Below are 15,677 nucleotides of genomic sequence, written 5' to 3'. Positions count from 1 at the left end.
TAAAATATTTGTTTTTTATTATTTTTAAATTGTTGGTTTTATTAATTTGTTAAATTGGAAAATTATATGATGTGGTTAATAAGTGAAAAGATATCTGTGGCTAATTATGATATGTAAATTGTTTTTTTTTTATGTCAAACAGCCAGGTCCAGCTATTGCTCCACAATCCCCAGTGTATGCCCAAGTCGAAGCTAAAGCTAGATCGGATACAGATGATGATTACGATTACATCGGCCGGTGGTTGGTTGACTCTGGCTTAGACAATGATCCGTCTATTCACGACGAGGGGTGGTGTTAATGACCTCAAAAAATCAGCCACAGGGCTTAATTAAGGAAATTCTGTAGTAAAATATGTTTGAGTAAAATTTGAATTAACTTTCCTTTATTTGCTGAACTAAGTTTTTTAATTTCAAATGATGTAGCCAAATGTTTATGTCAGTCAGTACTACTACCATGCTATGTATGGTGTATTGGTGTTGTTTCTAGCAAGGCTTTGAATATTGAACTAGTCGAATTTTTAACAGTGTATTGATGTACTTATTTTATTGGTTAAATTTTTTACTTTTTAACACTTTTGGCTAAAATTCACCAACACTACAATGCAAACCAAACCACAGTGTTACTAATACAAATATGCTAGGTGAAGTGGCACATTAGTGGTATATAGCTAATATGTCATTGTTTCTTATTGGCTTTAGATGATGTGCCTAATTTGTTGTTATTCATCTAACGCTACAAATTTGGGCATGATCACCATTTATATTGGCAAAGTTTGATTACATATACCTGCATATGTAACCATTATTATTGCAATCAACACAACTCTGCACATTATTCAATGCAAATTATTGTAGTGGTTTAGATTTATTTATTCGTCATTCCTATTTCTAAAAACAATTATAGAGAAAAATAATAAATCTGTTAATGGGGTCATGACTGTTTGTAGTATTTCAAGCAGCGGTCTCCAATGCAATATAACCTCAACTCCAAAGTTTTACCTTTGCTTAAGTATAATCAAGTTTATACTCTAACATTAGTACTAGATTTAGGTGTTTTGTCTATAAGCTCAAACAAACGTGTATACGATAACAGTCAATAATAAACCAGCCCAATTAATCCACATTAAAACAATATTTAACATAGCCAGAAATCTCATCGGAAATACGTATCAATTCAAGCAAATTTAAGAAACGTTAACCCGAAAGTCAAAACGTAATACATAACCACATTCTAGGGGATAAGGAATAGCATTCCACAATATAGCCACATAATTTAAACATTAAATATACTTTTTTAACACTTTGTAAATAAAGTGACTAGAAAATGCTCCCAGTGGACTAGTCTGCACCGTCACTCGTTCTATTGCACACCTCCAAAATCATGGATATCCCTGTGCATATAAATGAAAATTAGTTTTCGCAATTCGGTAAATTAAAAACAATAAAAGATAAACATTACCACCGATCCATTTTACCATTAAATTGACATCTAGGAGACATTGCGACACAGGGCTTTGATTCCTTGGCCTAGCTCTTACATGCTCTGCTTGCCAGAGAATTGCAGCACCACCGACATAAGACCTAAGAACGGAATGTGCGAGGCGATAATTACCCGAGAGCATTCGAACTATCTCGTTCAAATTACTTATTGTGTTCCTAATTTCAAATAAAACTACGATTATACGCCTATACATTCCGAATACCATGTTGAAATTTGGAATGAAAGACGGGCGTGCTATGTCCCTAGCATTCAGACAAATTAGTGTGCTATTTGGGGGTAGTGGGGGAATTTGAGGAGCTGGAGATGTGCTGTAGGTCTCGATTACAGCAGTCTGGTTTTTTGGTTGGTCATTTGCGAATTGGCAAAAAACCATAATGTGGAGGACATAAGGGAATGTTGTGGGGAGCATAACAACTTGAACATCATCGGTAAATGAACCCATTTGTATCCTTAAATCACCATAATGTAAGAAATATGGTGGAGGTGTTAGAGGTTTAGAATAGGGTAAGGATCAAGTAGATGCAAAAGATAAGATAGGAATAACCTGCCTTCTTCATTTGGTTTTGCCGTTGCCAAGTGGTAACCACTAGATGGCTAAACTCTTGTGAAAGAGAAATGCCATCATGAAGGCTTGGTATATGGCCTGGTCTACAAGGCTCGCGACCGTCTTTACAAACCATTTGCAAGCTCTTACCCTCCTCAAACTCCTCATCTGGGTTTAAAAAAATCTTCCACAGTGGTTCCCTTGATGCTGGATAGGTTTTAGTGTTTGTTTGCCAAAAATAATCAAATTTATTAGGGTTCATTTCAGGTAAGATGTCTGGTGTTGATTGTGGTGGTTTAGAATTAGGGGGCTGCCGCCTACAGTGGTGCGATAAACAGCCATCTCCCGGCGTTTGTTGAGATAATTTGTGTAGTGAAGTCAAACTAAGAAAATGATTTAGTACAGTAGTTGAGCAAACCAAGGCTATTATAATGGGGTGGGGTTTGGTGGTAAATTTGGTTATGTGAACAACAAAGGTCTTGACACGTTGGTCAAGTAATTTTTTGTTAATAATTTATGAAATTCTAAAAGAATGTAATATAATATGTAGACATCTATTTTATGGATAAAGTTATGTTTGTAATTAGGAGCTGAACTAAACTGAAATGAATTGGACTGAATTGAGCTGACCTGAACTTAACTGAACTCAAATGAATAGATTATCTCATAATAGATGGTACTTAACTAAATTGAGCTGTACAGAACTATTTACTTGGTGATTATTGTTGTTTTCTTTATCTTAGGAGATAATAAACTTATGGTGTGAACATTTATATATTCATAATTTCAAATCTTTATCATATAATTTATCTAGTTAGCGTATGTTTTTTTTATAACTTTTTATTTAGATTTTTGCAAAATAACTTTTAGGGTCAATAATTAATTTTTTGGAAACAAAAATACTAAGGACAGAACAGGAGACGACACGTGTCATGTGTTGTGTATGGTTCACCGCTTCTTTTAGTTAGTTAAAATATTCCAATAAAAATAGTATCTGTAAATGCCATCCGCTAATTTTTAATTCCAAACTTATGTATGGTTCACCGCTTTGGCTAGTCTAATAATAATTTTGTTTAGCGCTTGTTAAATTAACATATGTCTCAACGCATCTTATACTGTAAAAGTTAAGTGTAAAATATTTTTTTAATGGTCCCCACAAACATAAGTGTCAAGCCAACGCTATGTGTAACTATTTATCATTCGAACCATATCATCCCACAGCAGGACATCCCTCCCCTAAAACATTTTACTCCCAAATAAACATGTCTATCCATGAAATTGACCAATATGGAAACACAACAATCACCTTCAACAATGCGCCACAAGTCAAACAAGAGGCTGAAATGGATTTCTATTCGTTTGTATTTTACAGACAAACCAACGAGATGACGGTCAGGTTGACTAGGGAGGAAATCTGGGATATCATACTTCATCCCAACAAGCGGTTTGAGCCTGGGGTTATATTCAAGATGATGCCAGACAATGCCATCCGCCCATTAATCCCAGCTCACTTTCCCAGCATTGCTGACAGCTTGCCCCTTCACAAGGCCTTCATAGCCTTATTTGCATGGCATATCACACACGATCTACCACAAACAATAAACACCATAATCCCAGACTACATCATGCATCTCATTGACCCAAGGCCTAGAATTGATCTTAAGCAAGTACCGTACTCCATCAACTCAGAAACTGGAAATCTGAAAGTGACCATGAACTCTTATGTCGATGCACTGCAAATAGTTAAGCTACCGACTTTTCACAATGTCCTCCACTTGCAAGTGTTTAATCAGCCTCAGCCTGGTGATGTCGTCCCAGCTCAGCACACTGTAGTCCTTTATCCTTTAACTGTTAGTTATAGTCCAGAAATTGCTCTTTTATCTCCAGTCCAACCAGGAACAATTTTGGCATGTTGAAATGTACGAGATGTGGGTAGACCTTCGTTCATTGCTAACTTCCAAGCATTGTTCGATGTTTATAAACCATCATTAGTAGTCTTGCTGGAGACAAGAAACACCATTCATAACTTAAGCGAGATTGTTCCCAGACTTCCCGGGAACTACACATTCTCCCATTCAATTATGGATTCTCATTCTAGAGGTGTCGCAGTCTTATGGAGGTGGAGGCAAGTGTACTGCCATGCCTGTTTCCGTGGCCATGGTCAGCAGCCTATTTTTGATTTTATGGTCAAGGTGAATTTTTGCAACCTCATTTACATTAACTTATATTTGATCAATTGATAAATGCTGAATGTGTGAGATAAATAACAAAATTAAATTATCAACCATGCACAGGGTTATCCAAGAGTTGCTTGAGGGCCATTTGATGATATTTGAAGCGTTAAGATCGAGCCCTATTTGGAGTGCAATGTGTTACGTGCTACTATGTTACGTGTAATGTGTCTGGCTAATGATGCCCTATTTGAAGTGCAATGTGTTTTGTATTAATGACTATGCGTACCAAGTACTAGTTTACTTATTTTCAGACCAATGTAGCTGCTTCCTAGTTATCTATAAGGGTACATTTTGTAATGGCAAATATCCAAATAGGGCATGTTAATATGTTAAAACATGTACTTGGTGCATGGTAATAAAATTGTTTCAAATATTGTGGTTTTCAACTCATTAATTAATTGACCTTGGTAATCTTACATAATCTTGGTTGTATTCATTACTTAGCAATTTCATATCGCAGTAATATATTTTGTATTTTAATTTTTAAGAGAAGATAAATTGTGTATGACAAAACCTAATGTTATGGATTATGTTAATAATTTTTATTTTGTATTTTATATTTGAAGAGAAAGTAAATTGAAGGTGGTGTAGGCGAATATTAATATGCATAAACTTTTTTTTGGTACGAGAATAAGGTTGCTCTAAGATGTTATTCATTAGCAAATGGGAGTTAATGTAGACCAATATTTAAAAATAAATTATCAATAACGTGATTCAAGACATCATCTCCTAAACTAATTAATAATTAAAGTTAGGTCCTTGCGAGCACTTCCCCATTAAGTATGTTCGGCAACTTAGATCCAAATTAATTTTTTTAAATTATCAATGGTATACAGTCATGTTAATTATGTTTCCCTATGTGAGTGGTTAGTGTAATGTGTGTTTTTTTTAGTTTATTAGGATAAAATTAGTTTTGTAATTTATGTTATTCGATTTAAAATACTAGATAGATGAATGGTCTGTACTGTGCTTCCCTATCCAAGGGATAAGCTTCAATCTATTTTGTAGCTTTCTCTACACTTTGATATGAGTCTGTTGTCTCAAGGACAACCACGATGACCTATGTAAATCTTTTGAAGATATTTGCACTCAGATTATGTCAGCTATGGTGCACGGCTCAAGGGAGGCGTGCGTCGAACAAGATTATGGTATGTGTGTTCATATTTACTGCATATGACTAGTTTATAGGGTGGCTGTAGAATATACTGTTGTTGATATTGCAGTATGGGGTATGGAGTTATCAAATCAAGTCAATACTCATCAATCATGTTGATGTGTTAACCATCAGAGCATGCTTTTACATTATAGGTCAAAACTTAAAAGGGTTAGATATGATAAATCTCAAGAGTACAATAGAAGTTTTTCCGGGTTCTACTGTCATGTACCTCCTATTTATTTAAAATTTTGTTGGTAATTAAAAATTAGAGACACATGTACTCAACATTGGAGTAGAAAATAGGACATTATAATCTTCTGGAATGTTGATGTAGCACCAAAATTGGTCATAATTATTTTGTGTGTTTTTGGCTTATGCGTTAATAATTTGATTAGTTCATCGGAATCTTGTTTATTGAATGATTACATATCGACCCGTATATAGCGTGAATAAATCTCATTACACAATTTATTCGTTTTCTTTTATTTTTATAATCCTAAAAAAAATAATAAAGTTGCACAAATTTGAACACATAATGTTGTGGGAGGAGATAAATTAGATTGTTAATCTCTGATATCCACTGGGGCTCCCTCATATTTTCCAAATCCTATTTAGTTCTGGAAAAGAAATTTTGTCAGCAAACATTGACCAATGATACATGGTGAAGCAACCCAAGTTATGGTATATGTGTGGTAAGAGACTGCATATAACTAAGTTTAGGCTGCCCATGGTGTTAAGACTTGTTTGTATTGTGTAGTGAGTTGTCATGTCAATGTGAGGTTTAGGGTTTGGGTGATAGAACTAGATAATTATGTGGAAAATTAAAAAAAAAAATTTAAACCAATGTTTTGCTAGTACAATAAAGTCACAATACTAGGGTTAAAAACTTACAAAGCTAATTGTGATTTTGTAATGTTTTTGGGCAATTGTTAAATTTGTGTGTAGTAAGTAATCTTAATAGAGTTCTCAGCAAATTGGTTGTTGTTAAAAATTTAATGCAAAAATGAGTTACGCAAAGATTTGGTGAAGGAAACATAATACCAACACTTTGTTACCCCGGAATCTGGGATATGCAAGTCCGTGGCCTTTATATCCTTTTCTGTGTGGGATCAACTTTTTCAAAGATATTAACTTGGTTTGAAATTAACCAACAAGTTAAGAGAATTAATACACTGAAAAGAACAAAAGTTCTATGTTGCAATGGTGCATACGAAATAATAATTCCATAACCTAAGGTCGAAATTAGGTTAAGCCACTTTATGTCTTAAATTACAAGTTTTGTTTGGTAATTTGTTTATGGGGGTAATATTTGGTTATTTGAGTAGCTTAAGCTTCTGACTAATCAACCAATGCTAATTAACGTGAGGATTCTATTATTTCAAAACCATTTATTTCTCTCTAATTTGGAAAATAACATTTCTGAAAACTAATGTAGTCAACCAATACGCTAAAAGTAGAAAATGATTGAGTTAGGAGGAAATTATCTTAGGTTGAAATTCAGTTCAGTTCAGTTCTATTAAGCTTAGTGTAGTTCAGTTCAGTTAAGTTTAGTTAAGTGCAGTTCAGTTCAGCTAAGTTCCGTTCTGGTCGGTTAAGTTCAGTTTAGTTCAGGTCCTAATTTCCTTCTCTTATAAAATATTCATTTCAGTTCAGTGCAGTTGTGTTCAGTTAATTGCAGTTCATTTCAGCTGAGGTAAACTCAGTTCAGTTCAGTTCAACTCAGTTCAATTCAGTTCAGTTTAGCTCAGACTAGTAAAATTTAGTTCTGTTAAGTTCAGTCAAGATGAGTTCAGTCAACCCAAACAGGGCATTAGCTTATATTGACGAGCGTAAAGGTGATTGAGATTGTGAAATGACCAGTACAATAGGATTGAAAGTAAAATTAGGTTTTAAGTGGCAATTCATAGTACTTAATACATAAGGTAGTTGAAAAAGCTCCTAACGTCAGGTTTTTAATAGAGAGCTAATTTTTGTTGGTGAATTACTTCTTTTTACCCTAATGAAATTTAATAACATATCTAAACTACCTAACTCTCAATTAGGTTATTGCTCGGTCATTTCACATATTGAATTACTTTCTTTATAACCAAACACTGTCGCATAATTAGATATTACTACAAGGTAGTCAAATCTATACAATGTATTAAAAGGCGGTTATCAAAATTGAGTATGTGCCACGTGTTTCCTTTAGCATCATGCCACATCATCATCAAACATTGTAGTTGTCATTGTATACTAATAAATTAATAAATCTTTTAAAGCTTCTAATTTAAAAAAGATATTATTCGAGGTATCACCCGGGGCAAAGCCCGGGGTCACACGCTAGTTAGTTAATTAAATCAGGTTCTCATAATTAGTTAACTAAATAAGCCTCCAGCTTTAAGGTTTCAGCTTTCTCTCAAGCCAAAAATGCCCTTGTTGATATATAGTTTTGCCAAAATAACCGCGTTGAAATATTAACCGCATACGTAAACCCTATGATCGTGGTTTTAAAAAAAACTTGTTGGTCAATAAGTTACGTTGTATTGTAAACTTAAATACTGATGCACCGGAATAGTGCCCCAGAATAAGTATGGCATTTGGTGCGACTAACCAATCATTGAAAAGATACAACTAATCTAATTTTAGTTTGTAAATTTTTAAGGCATACTTGACAAAATTAATATTATACGAAGCAAGTACACGTTATTGAACTAATGCCAATTTCTTTACTTACAATACGTAGTTACGTATTTTGTTGATACATACAAACAAAAACTGTGTTATATGCTATGATATAAGAAACTACAATTAGATTGTTGAATAAAAACCAAAAAAGTCAAAAGTACTTAAAAATATTAATTTGATGATGGACTATATGTATGCATTACAAGAAAAGACAATTTAATATTGTGCTCTGTGTGATTAATTAATACTAATTAAGAAACACACATGTTTTGTATTGGGCCACGTGTTTGGACTTAAGTTATAATTGTTATAAGTTATTGGAGGCTATAAAAGGGGATTCTCAATCAACACACTACACACAAAAAATATAGCCCTTTATCCTGGAAATCATTGTTTAGACAATGTCTAAGCCTAACGATGGTGGTTCCTCTTCCAAAAAACCATCAAAAATGGAGTACGAGAAGGCAAAGGAAATAATCAAAACTTATAAAAAGAGGTCTTTAGTCGACCACCACACCATCACCCGTAGTGATGTTTCCAGATCACCGTAAAGAATTACCATATGTTAAACGCTTTGTGGAACACTCTTTTCACCCTGCACTAATGCGAACCACAAAAGTCCCATCCCTTGAGCCCAATGATGTATCAAAACTTCTTCCCGCTGCCATCGACATCAAGAAGAAACAGCAGGTACCGCTGAAGGACGAGTACCAGGGGCCTGTTGTGGAAGAGGACTTGACAAGGGTGCCTGTTGACATTGACCTTGATGTGGCAGATCCACCACTTACCATTGATGGCAACACTAACCACTTGGTGGTAGTCCGTAGCCTCAACCCTAGAGATGTGGGGGTGCTGTATGACATACACAGCAACGAAACGTTTAAGGAAATTTACTCGAACTATGCCAAGAAGATTGATGTACATCCAAAGGAGATAAAGCTCTTGAAATGGTCAAATGATTTCTTGATATGCAACACCGATAAACCAGGAGATTTTTACCTAAAGAGTTGTGATGAACTCTACGTAAAGGGTCAGGTACAAGGGAGCCACGTTATTTAGATAAATGAATTTCGTTTACAATATATGAATTACATGCTTTAGTTTGAATTACATATGTAGGTGATTAGTATTCAGAATGAGTCATAATTATCTTTTTGTATCATTTACAGCCAGGTGTGCTCAATTTAAACACAAGGGTGAAGTGCTTTTACATCACCGAGGTTGCCAGGGATCCAATCAAAATGAAGGTTTCTGGAACATTGGACACTCGTCTAGTCGGTTTGTTTCACAGATGGGCTGATAGGGCGGATGTGGATCCGAGCAAGGTTGTTTTTATGCATGAGCGCAGGTACCTGACCACTGTTGATACAATAGGTGGTGCTATACTACAGAATGGAGATGAGGTGGTTGCATTCTACAATGTAGCATGAATTGTGTGTTTGTGTTGTTAATGATCAACGACTTGTTTATGTCAACCTAAGTTAAAGTATATATAACTTTAGTAAAGAGTTGTATTTTGTTAACCCGTACTATTATATGTGTGGTTAGCCAATTGCTTCTGATGTAAAATACAATTGGCTATGATACTTGCTAAGTGTTTTGTTAAGTGAATTAAGTGTTTTGTTAAGTGAAGTAGTCGTACTATTATATATGTGTTGTTAGGGTCTAATCTTGTTATGGTTAGTTGGTTGTAATCTTGTTAGCCCTGGCTTTTGTTGTGATATTTGCCAGCCCAATGTGGTATGTAATGGTTTTTAATGTTGGATCTAATGGCTAACTATTCGTATGTTAATGGGGATAATAGCCCAATTTACATCTAGCGTTTTATTCAGTAAAAAGATCACCCATATTGGCCCACATCCGAGAAAGCCTTATTGTTGGCCCAACCCATTGACCAAAAGGACAACATATTTGGAAAAATTGCACACAATATATATTGATTGATTTAAAAAATAATAATAAAACTAATATAAAAAAAAACAGATGAGTACTGCAATAATTAAAGTTTACTCCCTCCCTTCCCAAATGTTTTTTACATTTGAAATTATATGCGGTAATTAAGAAATTGTGTAAAGTTCAGGTATATTGGAATATTTCAATGATTGAAAGTACAATTTTATTGAAAAATACAATGTTGAGCATGTGGGGTGAAAAAATTAAAGGAGAGAGGAGAGAGAAAGTAATAATAAGTGTTGAAAAACTATTAAAATAGTACAAAAAGTACAATAGCACATGGAAAAGTAAGGACTTTTGAGTAAAAAAATTGTAAAACAAGGGTAATTCTGTCCAAAATTTATGACCAAAATAGGAAAGGTACTAAATGTAAAGAATAAAAAGGAACACCTTAAATGGAAACGTAAAAAACATTTAGGAATGGAGGGAGTAATTATGAAGGATTTGAACCGATAATTACATTAAAATTATGCCAATTTCCTTAATGCACTTAGTAAGTACCAAATTTTGCATATTCAAGCCATGGACTAAAGCATTAATAATTCATAAGATTAATAAAAAAATAAAAGCAGAGTACAAGCTAGTAGTCTCCCACATATACATCACACATGACTTAAACAAAAGGGTAGTAATAACACACTCTGATGTGTAGTGCAAAATATTACTCCTTTGGTGGTCCTTCCACACATCCAATTCCAAGTCCTCTTAAACAGTTGGTCTCCCACATTATGCATTAGGAAAGTTCAAACTTGTTAAGCAAAGCAAAATAGCCAAAATATCCGAGTTTAGAAAATACAACGGATAGGGTGGTGATCAACAAAAGATATGCAATGCAATACCTAAGGGAAAGGTGATAGTAAACCGGATGCCAAACATGTCAAATAAAAATTATGTTGAATATTGGGTTAGGATTCCAGCCGTACAACTCCACGCGAACTTTCTCGTTCACTTGAACATCCTCCTTTCGCAGGAACTTTAGGACTCCCTTTTTGAGGCTGCATGAAATAATCCTTTTCTTTGCATCCCTCCTAATCTGCAAGGTGGCCTCAAACTTTGTAGTCTTCACATACATTGCTACTTTAGTTTGTTTTCCGAGGCGGTTCAAATGTGCTTTGGCAAATCTCAGGGGGATGTTCTACATTTTTAAAAGTAATACATTGTAAAGGAAGGTGAAATAGGGTTGGAAAATGATGAGTGACATTTATGGAACTCATTTGGTCCCTTTTTGGATGAATTCTATTTCATTTTATCTTTCTTTTCTTTAGTTTTCCTTAGTTTTATTCATGTTTTCTTCATTTTATACTTTTTGTAGTTAGTTTCTCCATTTCATGCATTTTCTAGATTACTTGTTATTTTTCCCTTTTACTTGCTTTTTATCATTTGTTTGTAGGTGGTATTTGATTGTCCAAGAATTCCCGAGCTTCCTCTCTATGATCTTTCATTGTTTTCATGCCTAAAGATGGTGCAAGAAGCTTCAAGTCAAAGGTGGATCCAAGGGGCAAGCTTCAAGGCTTTGTATATGCCTTCCTCATGGCTTATACTCTTCAAGAAATTCAAGAAAGTTTCTGCCTAATTTGTCCTCCATCATCATCATCTAGGATGTGTGCACCACTTGAGCTAGGACGAAGAGATGAAAGGGTGATACCCAGCCAGGTGCGGGCGCACCAAGGTGGTGTGCGGCCGCACATTGGTCGGGTGCGGCCGCAAACCTAGTGCGTGCGGGCGCACCAATCTGGGTGTGTCCCGTGCGCACCATTCTCTCTCCTCCGAGCGCCCGCACCTACGTGGGTCTATTTTTGGGCGTCAATACCAACCTCCTCCTTGTATATATAGTTATTTCTTCCTATTTTTAGTAAGAAGTTATTAGATTGATTTTGATAGTTAGTTTTGGGAGAATTTTAGAGAGAGAAACTCAAGAACTTTAGAGAGAGAAACTCATGATTTTTGGTGATTGCTCAAGAATTCCTCATTGTAATTGATCTTTAGATCAAAGTTTTGTAAGGATCTTCCTCTTGATTTCAATACAAGTTTGATTCTAGTTGATTTCATTTGTTTTCCATGTTATTGTTGATTGATTGAAGTTTGTTTGATGATTGATTGTAGTTTAATTGATTTTTGATTGATTCTTGGTTTGATCTTTGATTTCAATTATGTTGATGATGAAATTGATGATTGTTATAGTTTTGATCTTGATTCCTATGGCTAGTGATTAGTTTTCTAGCTAGGGAAAGGGTGAAGCATGTTTGAGTGATGGATTAGAGTAATTTGGGGATAATTGATGGAGTTGATGATATGATTAAATTTGGTTGATAATTCATGTGCATGTGTGTGATTGATTGAAGTTTGGCCATCTTTGATTATTGCGCTAGATTACATTGTGAGCTTGCTATGATACGGACCATTGATTAGTAACTTGCAATTTCACGATTGAGGTGCTTTGTGACGTTCCCTAGGTAGTGTTTAGCATAGTTGACGCTAGTTAGACCTCTAGGTGAACTATCTTGGTATGCTCTTTTGGATACATGATGATCTTCCTTCATATCACTTGACTTAGTCGGTTTGACCTCCCAAATTACCATTTTCCATTACAATTTCATGTGGATCCATTGCCCTAGTGTCTTTAGATTGATTTCATACAAGTTCTTGCATCATTTAGCTATAGCTCTAGTTTCCTTCATTAACCCCCTTTACTTGACTTCGAAATAGCTTGACTTAGGCATTGTGCATTCGACCTCCATTCCCTAGGGTTCGACCTTGACTTACCACTACACTAAATAGGGGTTTGTTAAGTTACAAATTTTGTTTGATTGGGTGGGGTGGTAGCCCAACGACCTACCGTTCTCCTTCCCATCAAAATGGCGCAGTTGCCGGGGAATGGTGCTTTGAGTGCATGTTGTTGTTGAGTCTATTTCATTTCATTTGCAAAATACAAAAAGATTTTACACTTTAGGCTACACTTGTAGCCGTGCTACTTATATTTTCTTTGAGTTTTGTATGCATAGGTCCCGAGATCGCTCATTTGTTCCTTTTGATCCGGAGATTGAAAGAACCCTCTCAAGGAGGAGAGTAGCAAACAAGACTTTGGATTATAGTTCCTCAAGCGAAGAAGATATTGAACAAGAGCAAGTCATGGGAGAACAACCAAGAGTTGCCTTGAAAGAATTGGGAGTGCCCGGTGCATATAGGTTCGAGAGCGGCATAGCTCCACCTACAACACCGGCAAACGATTTTGAAATTAGGCCGGCAATGATCACCCTAATTGAGAGCAGACAATATATTGGGGCAAAGAACGAGAGCCCATTGAACCATCTTAAGGAGTTTGAAAAATATTGCAACACGATCAAGGTTAATGGAGTGTCTCAAGAATTCATCCGCCTTAAGTTGTTCCCTTTCTCCCTCATAGGAAGGTCTTTGGAATGGCTAGACAAAGAGGTGAAGCCCAATTCATTGAGAACTTGGGATGATGTCACTAAAGCTTTCTTGTCCCGTTTCTATCCTCAAAAGAAAACGGCGGAGGCAAGGGCTTTAATTCAAGGATTCAAGCAAAAACCAAATGAGAGTCTTTATGAAGCATGGGAGAGATTCAAGGAGTACCAAAGAGAATGTCCTCACCACGGAATTCCAACATATCAATTGATCCAAATCTTCTATGGTGGTTTGAGCCCTCAAGGCAAGGCATGTCTTGATGGAGGGGCCGGTGGTCCAATCATGAACAAAACCGAAGAAGAAGTTGTGGACATAATAGAGGATGTGGTGACTTACTATAGAGATTGGCAAGATGGGGAAAGAGATTCTTCAAGCAAGCAATCTTCGTTGTACTCGGTGGACCATCTCAATGCCATCAACAATCTTTCCTCTCAAATGACAAACTTGGGAAAGGAGATGACGGTGATCAAGGCCAAGTTGGAGAGTGTTTCTTCCTCTTCCCAAGCTCCAAATCTTCCCTCCCAAATTAAGGGGAGAGGTACTTCTTCTAACTCTCAAACTCCTTCTACTTCACGTAATATGCCTATGGGATGTTTGTTATGTGATGTATGTGGATCATATGACCATGATTCTAGCAATTGCAACAATGAATGTGTTGATGAGTTTGACAACAATGAGTGTGAACATGTTAATTTTGTGTCAAACAACAATGTCCAAAGGTTTGATAATCAAAGAGGCCAATGGAATAGGAATTACCAAAACCAAGGCAATTTTGACAACTATAATCATGGTGGTGGTTATAGGAACCAAGGAAATCAAGGTTCTCGTGGTAACCACAACAAAGGTTATAGTGGCCAAAATCAAAGCCAAAATTATGGTAATCAAAACCAAGGCTATGGTAATCAAAACCAAGGTTATGGAAATCATAACCAAGGTAATGGTAACCATAATCAAGGTGGTGGTAACCATAATCAAGGTTATGGTTCAAATTAAAATAGGGGTAATTGGAACAATCAAGGAAGGGGAAATTTTCAAAACAATGCTCAAAGAGGTCCCCCACCCGGATTTGTTCCAAAGACTCAAGGTGAAAATTCCTATTCTCCTAGGACTACTTTGGAGGAATTGATTGATAATCAAACCAAGATCATTAACACCTATATGGCGGTTAGTGATAAGAAATTCAATGAGATGATGACTCACAATAAGATGCTTGAGACTCAAATAACCCAATTAGTAAGCACTATTAAGGATTATGCTAGTCCTTCATCTTTGCCTTCCCAAGGTGTTGAACCAAAGAAACCCGTGTACTCTATTGCCACAAGTGGTGGAAATGACTTTAATGAGGGAGTTTCTTGTTCAAAAGAGGGAAAAGATGAGAGTGGTGCTATGGAGAATGAAGTGGAGAGGGTTGAGTCCAAGGAGATTTATTGTGAGGTTGAGGAAAAAGAAGAAAGTGTTGTTGAAGAGATGAGTGAAGTAGAGAGATTTCCTGATCTACCATACCCCCAAAAATACTTGAGATTCAAAATGGATGACCAATTTGGGAAGTTCCTTGAAGTTCTTAAGGAAGTCCATGATTCCACACCCTCTACCGAGCCAATTCCCGATATGCCTAAGTACTCCAAGTTTCTTAAGGAGATACTAGAGGAGAAGGAAAATTTTGATGAGGGTAGTTCGGTGGAAGGAGGGAAGTGTTTTAGTGCTCTTATCCATGGTGAGCTTCCGGAGAAAATGGAAGATCCGGGGAATTTTTCAATCCCTTGCCAAATCAAGAAAATGGTTTTTGAGAATGCTTTGTGTGATCTAGGAGCTAGTCTGAGTATTATGCCTTTTTTGGTTTTCAAGAGGCTTGATCTAGGTGAGCTTCAACCATCTAATTTAACACTTCAATTGGCCGATCGCTCTATTAAGCTTCCTAAGGGAAGAATTGATGATGTCCCTTTAAAGATTGGAGAGTTTGTCTTTCCCGTGGATTTTGTTGTTTTGCAGATTGATGAGGATGAGCATATTCCAATCAGTCTAGGGAGGCCTTTCTTAGCCACCTCGGGAGCCTTAATAGATGTGAAGGGAGGCCAAATCACTTTGAGATGTGGAAAATTGGAAGAGAGTTTTAAGTTGAAGCCAATGCATGAATCCTTATCTTGTGTGCAAGATATAGCCTGTGCTAGTCTTTCTCATTCCATAGATGATGTGTGCA

General features: G+C 36.0%; 1 non-coding gene across 1 annotated transcript; it reads right to left on the bottom strand.

The window, feature by feature from the left end:
* Positions 1-13,568: 13,568 nt before the first annotated feature.
* Positions 13,569-13,674, bottom strand: LOC145596366 (small nucleolar RNA R71). The gene has a single exon (XR_014103209.1). It is a non-coding gene; the product is annotated as a small nucleolar RNA R71 (small nucleolar RNA).
* Between the last annotated feature and the right edge of the window lie 2,003 nt (positions 13,675-15,677).

The sequence above is a fragment of the Chenopodium album genome, chromosome 19 (genome assembly GCF_948465745.1).
Source record: "Chenopodium album chromosome 19, dcCheAlbu1.1, whole genome shotgun sequence".
NCBI lineage: Eukaryota > Viridiplantae > Streptophyta > Magnoliopsida > Caryophyllales > Amaranthaceae > Chenopodium > Chenopodium album.
The sequence above is the reverse complement of the archived record's forward strand: the minus strand, read 5'-3'. Positions and strand labels throughout refer to the sequence as shown.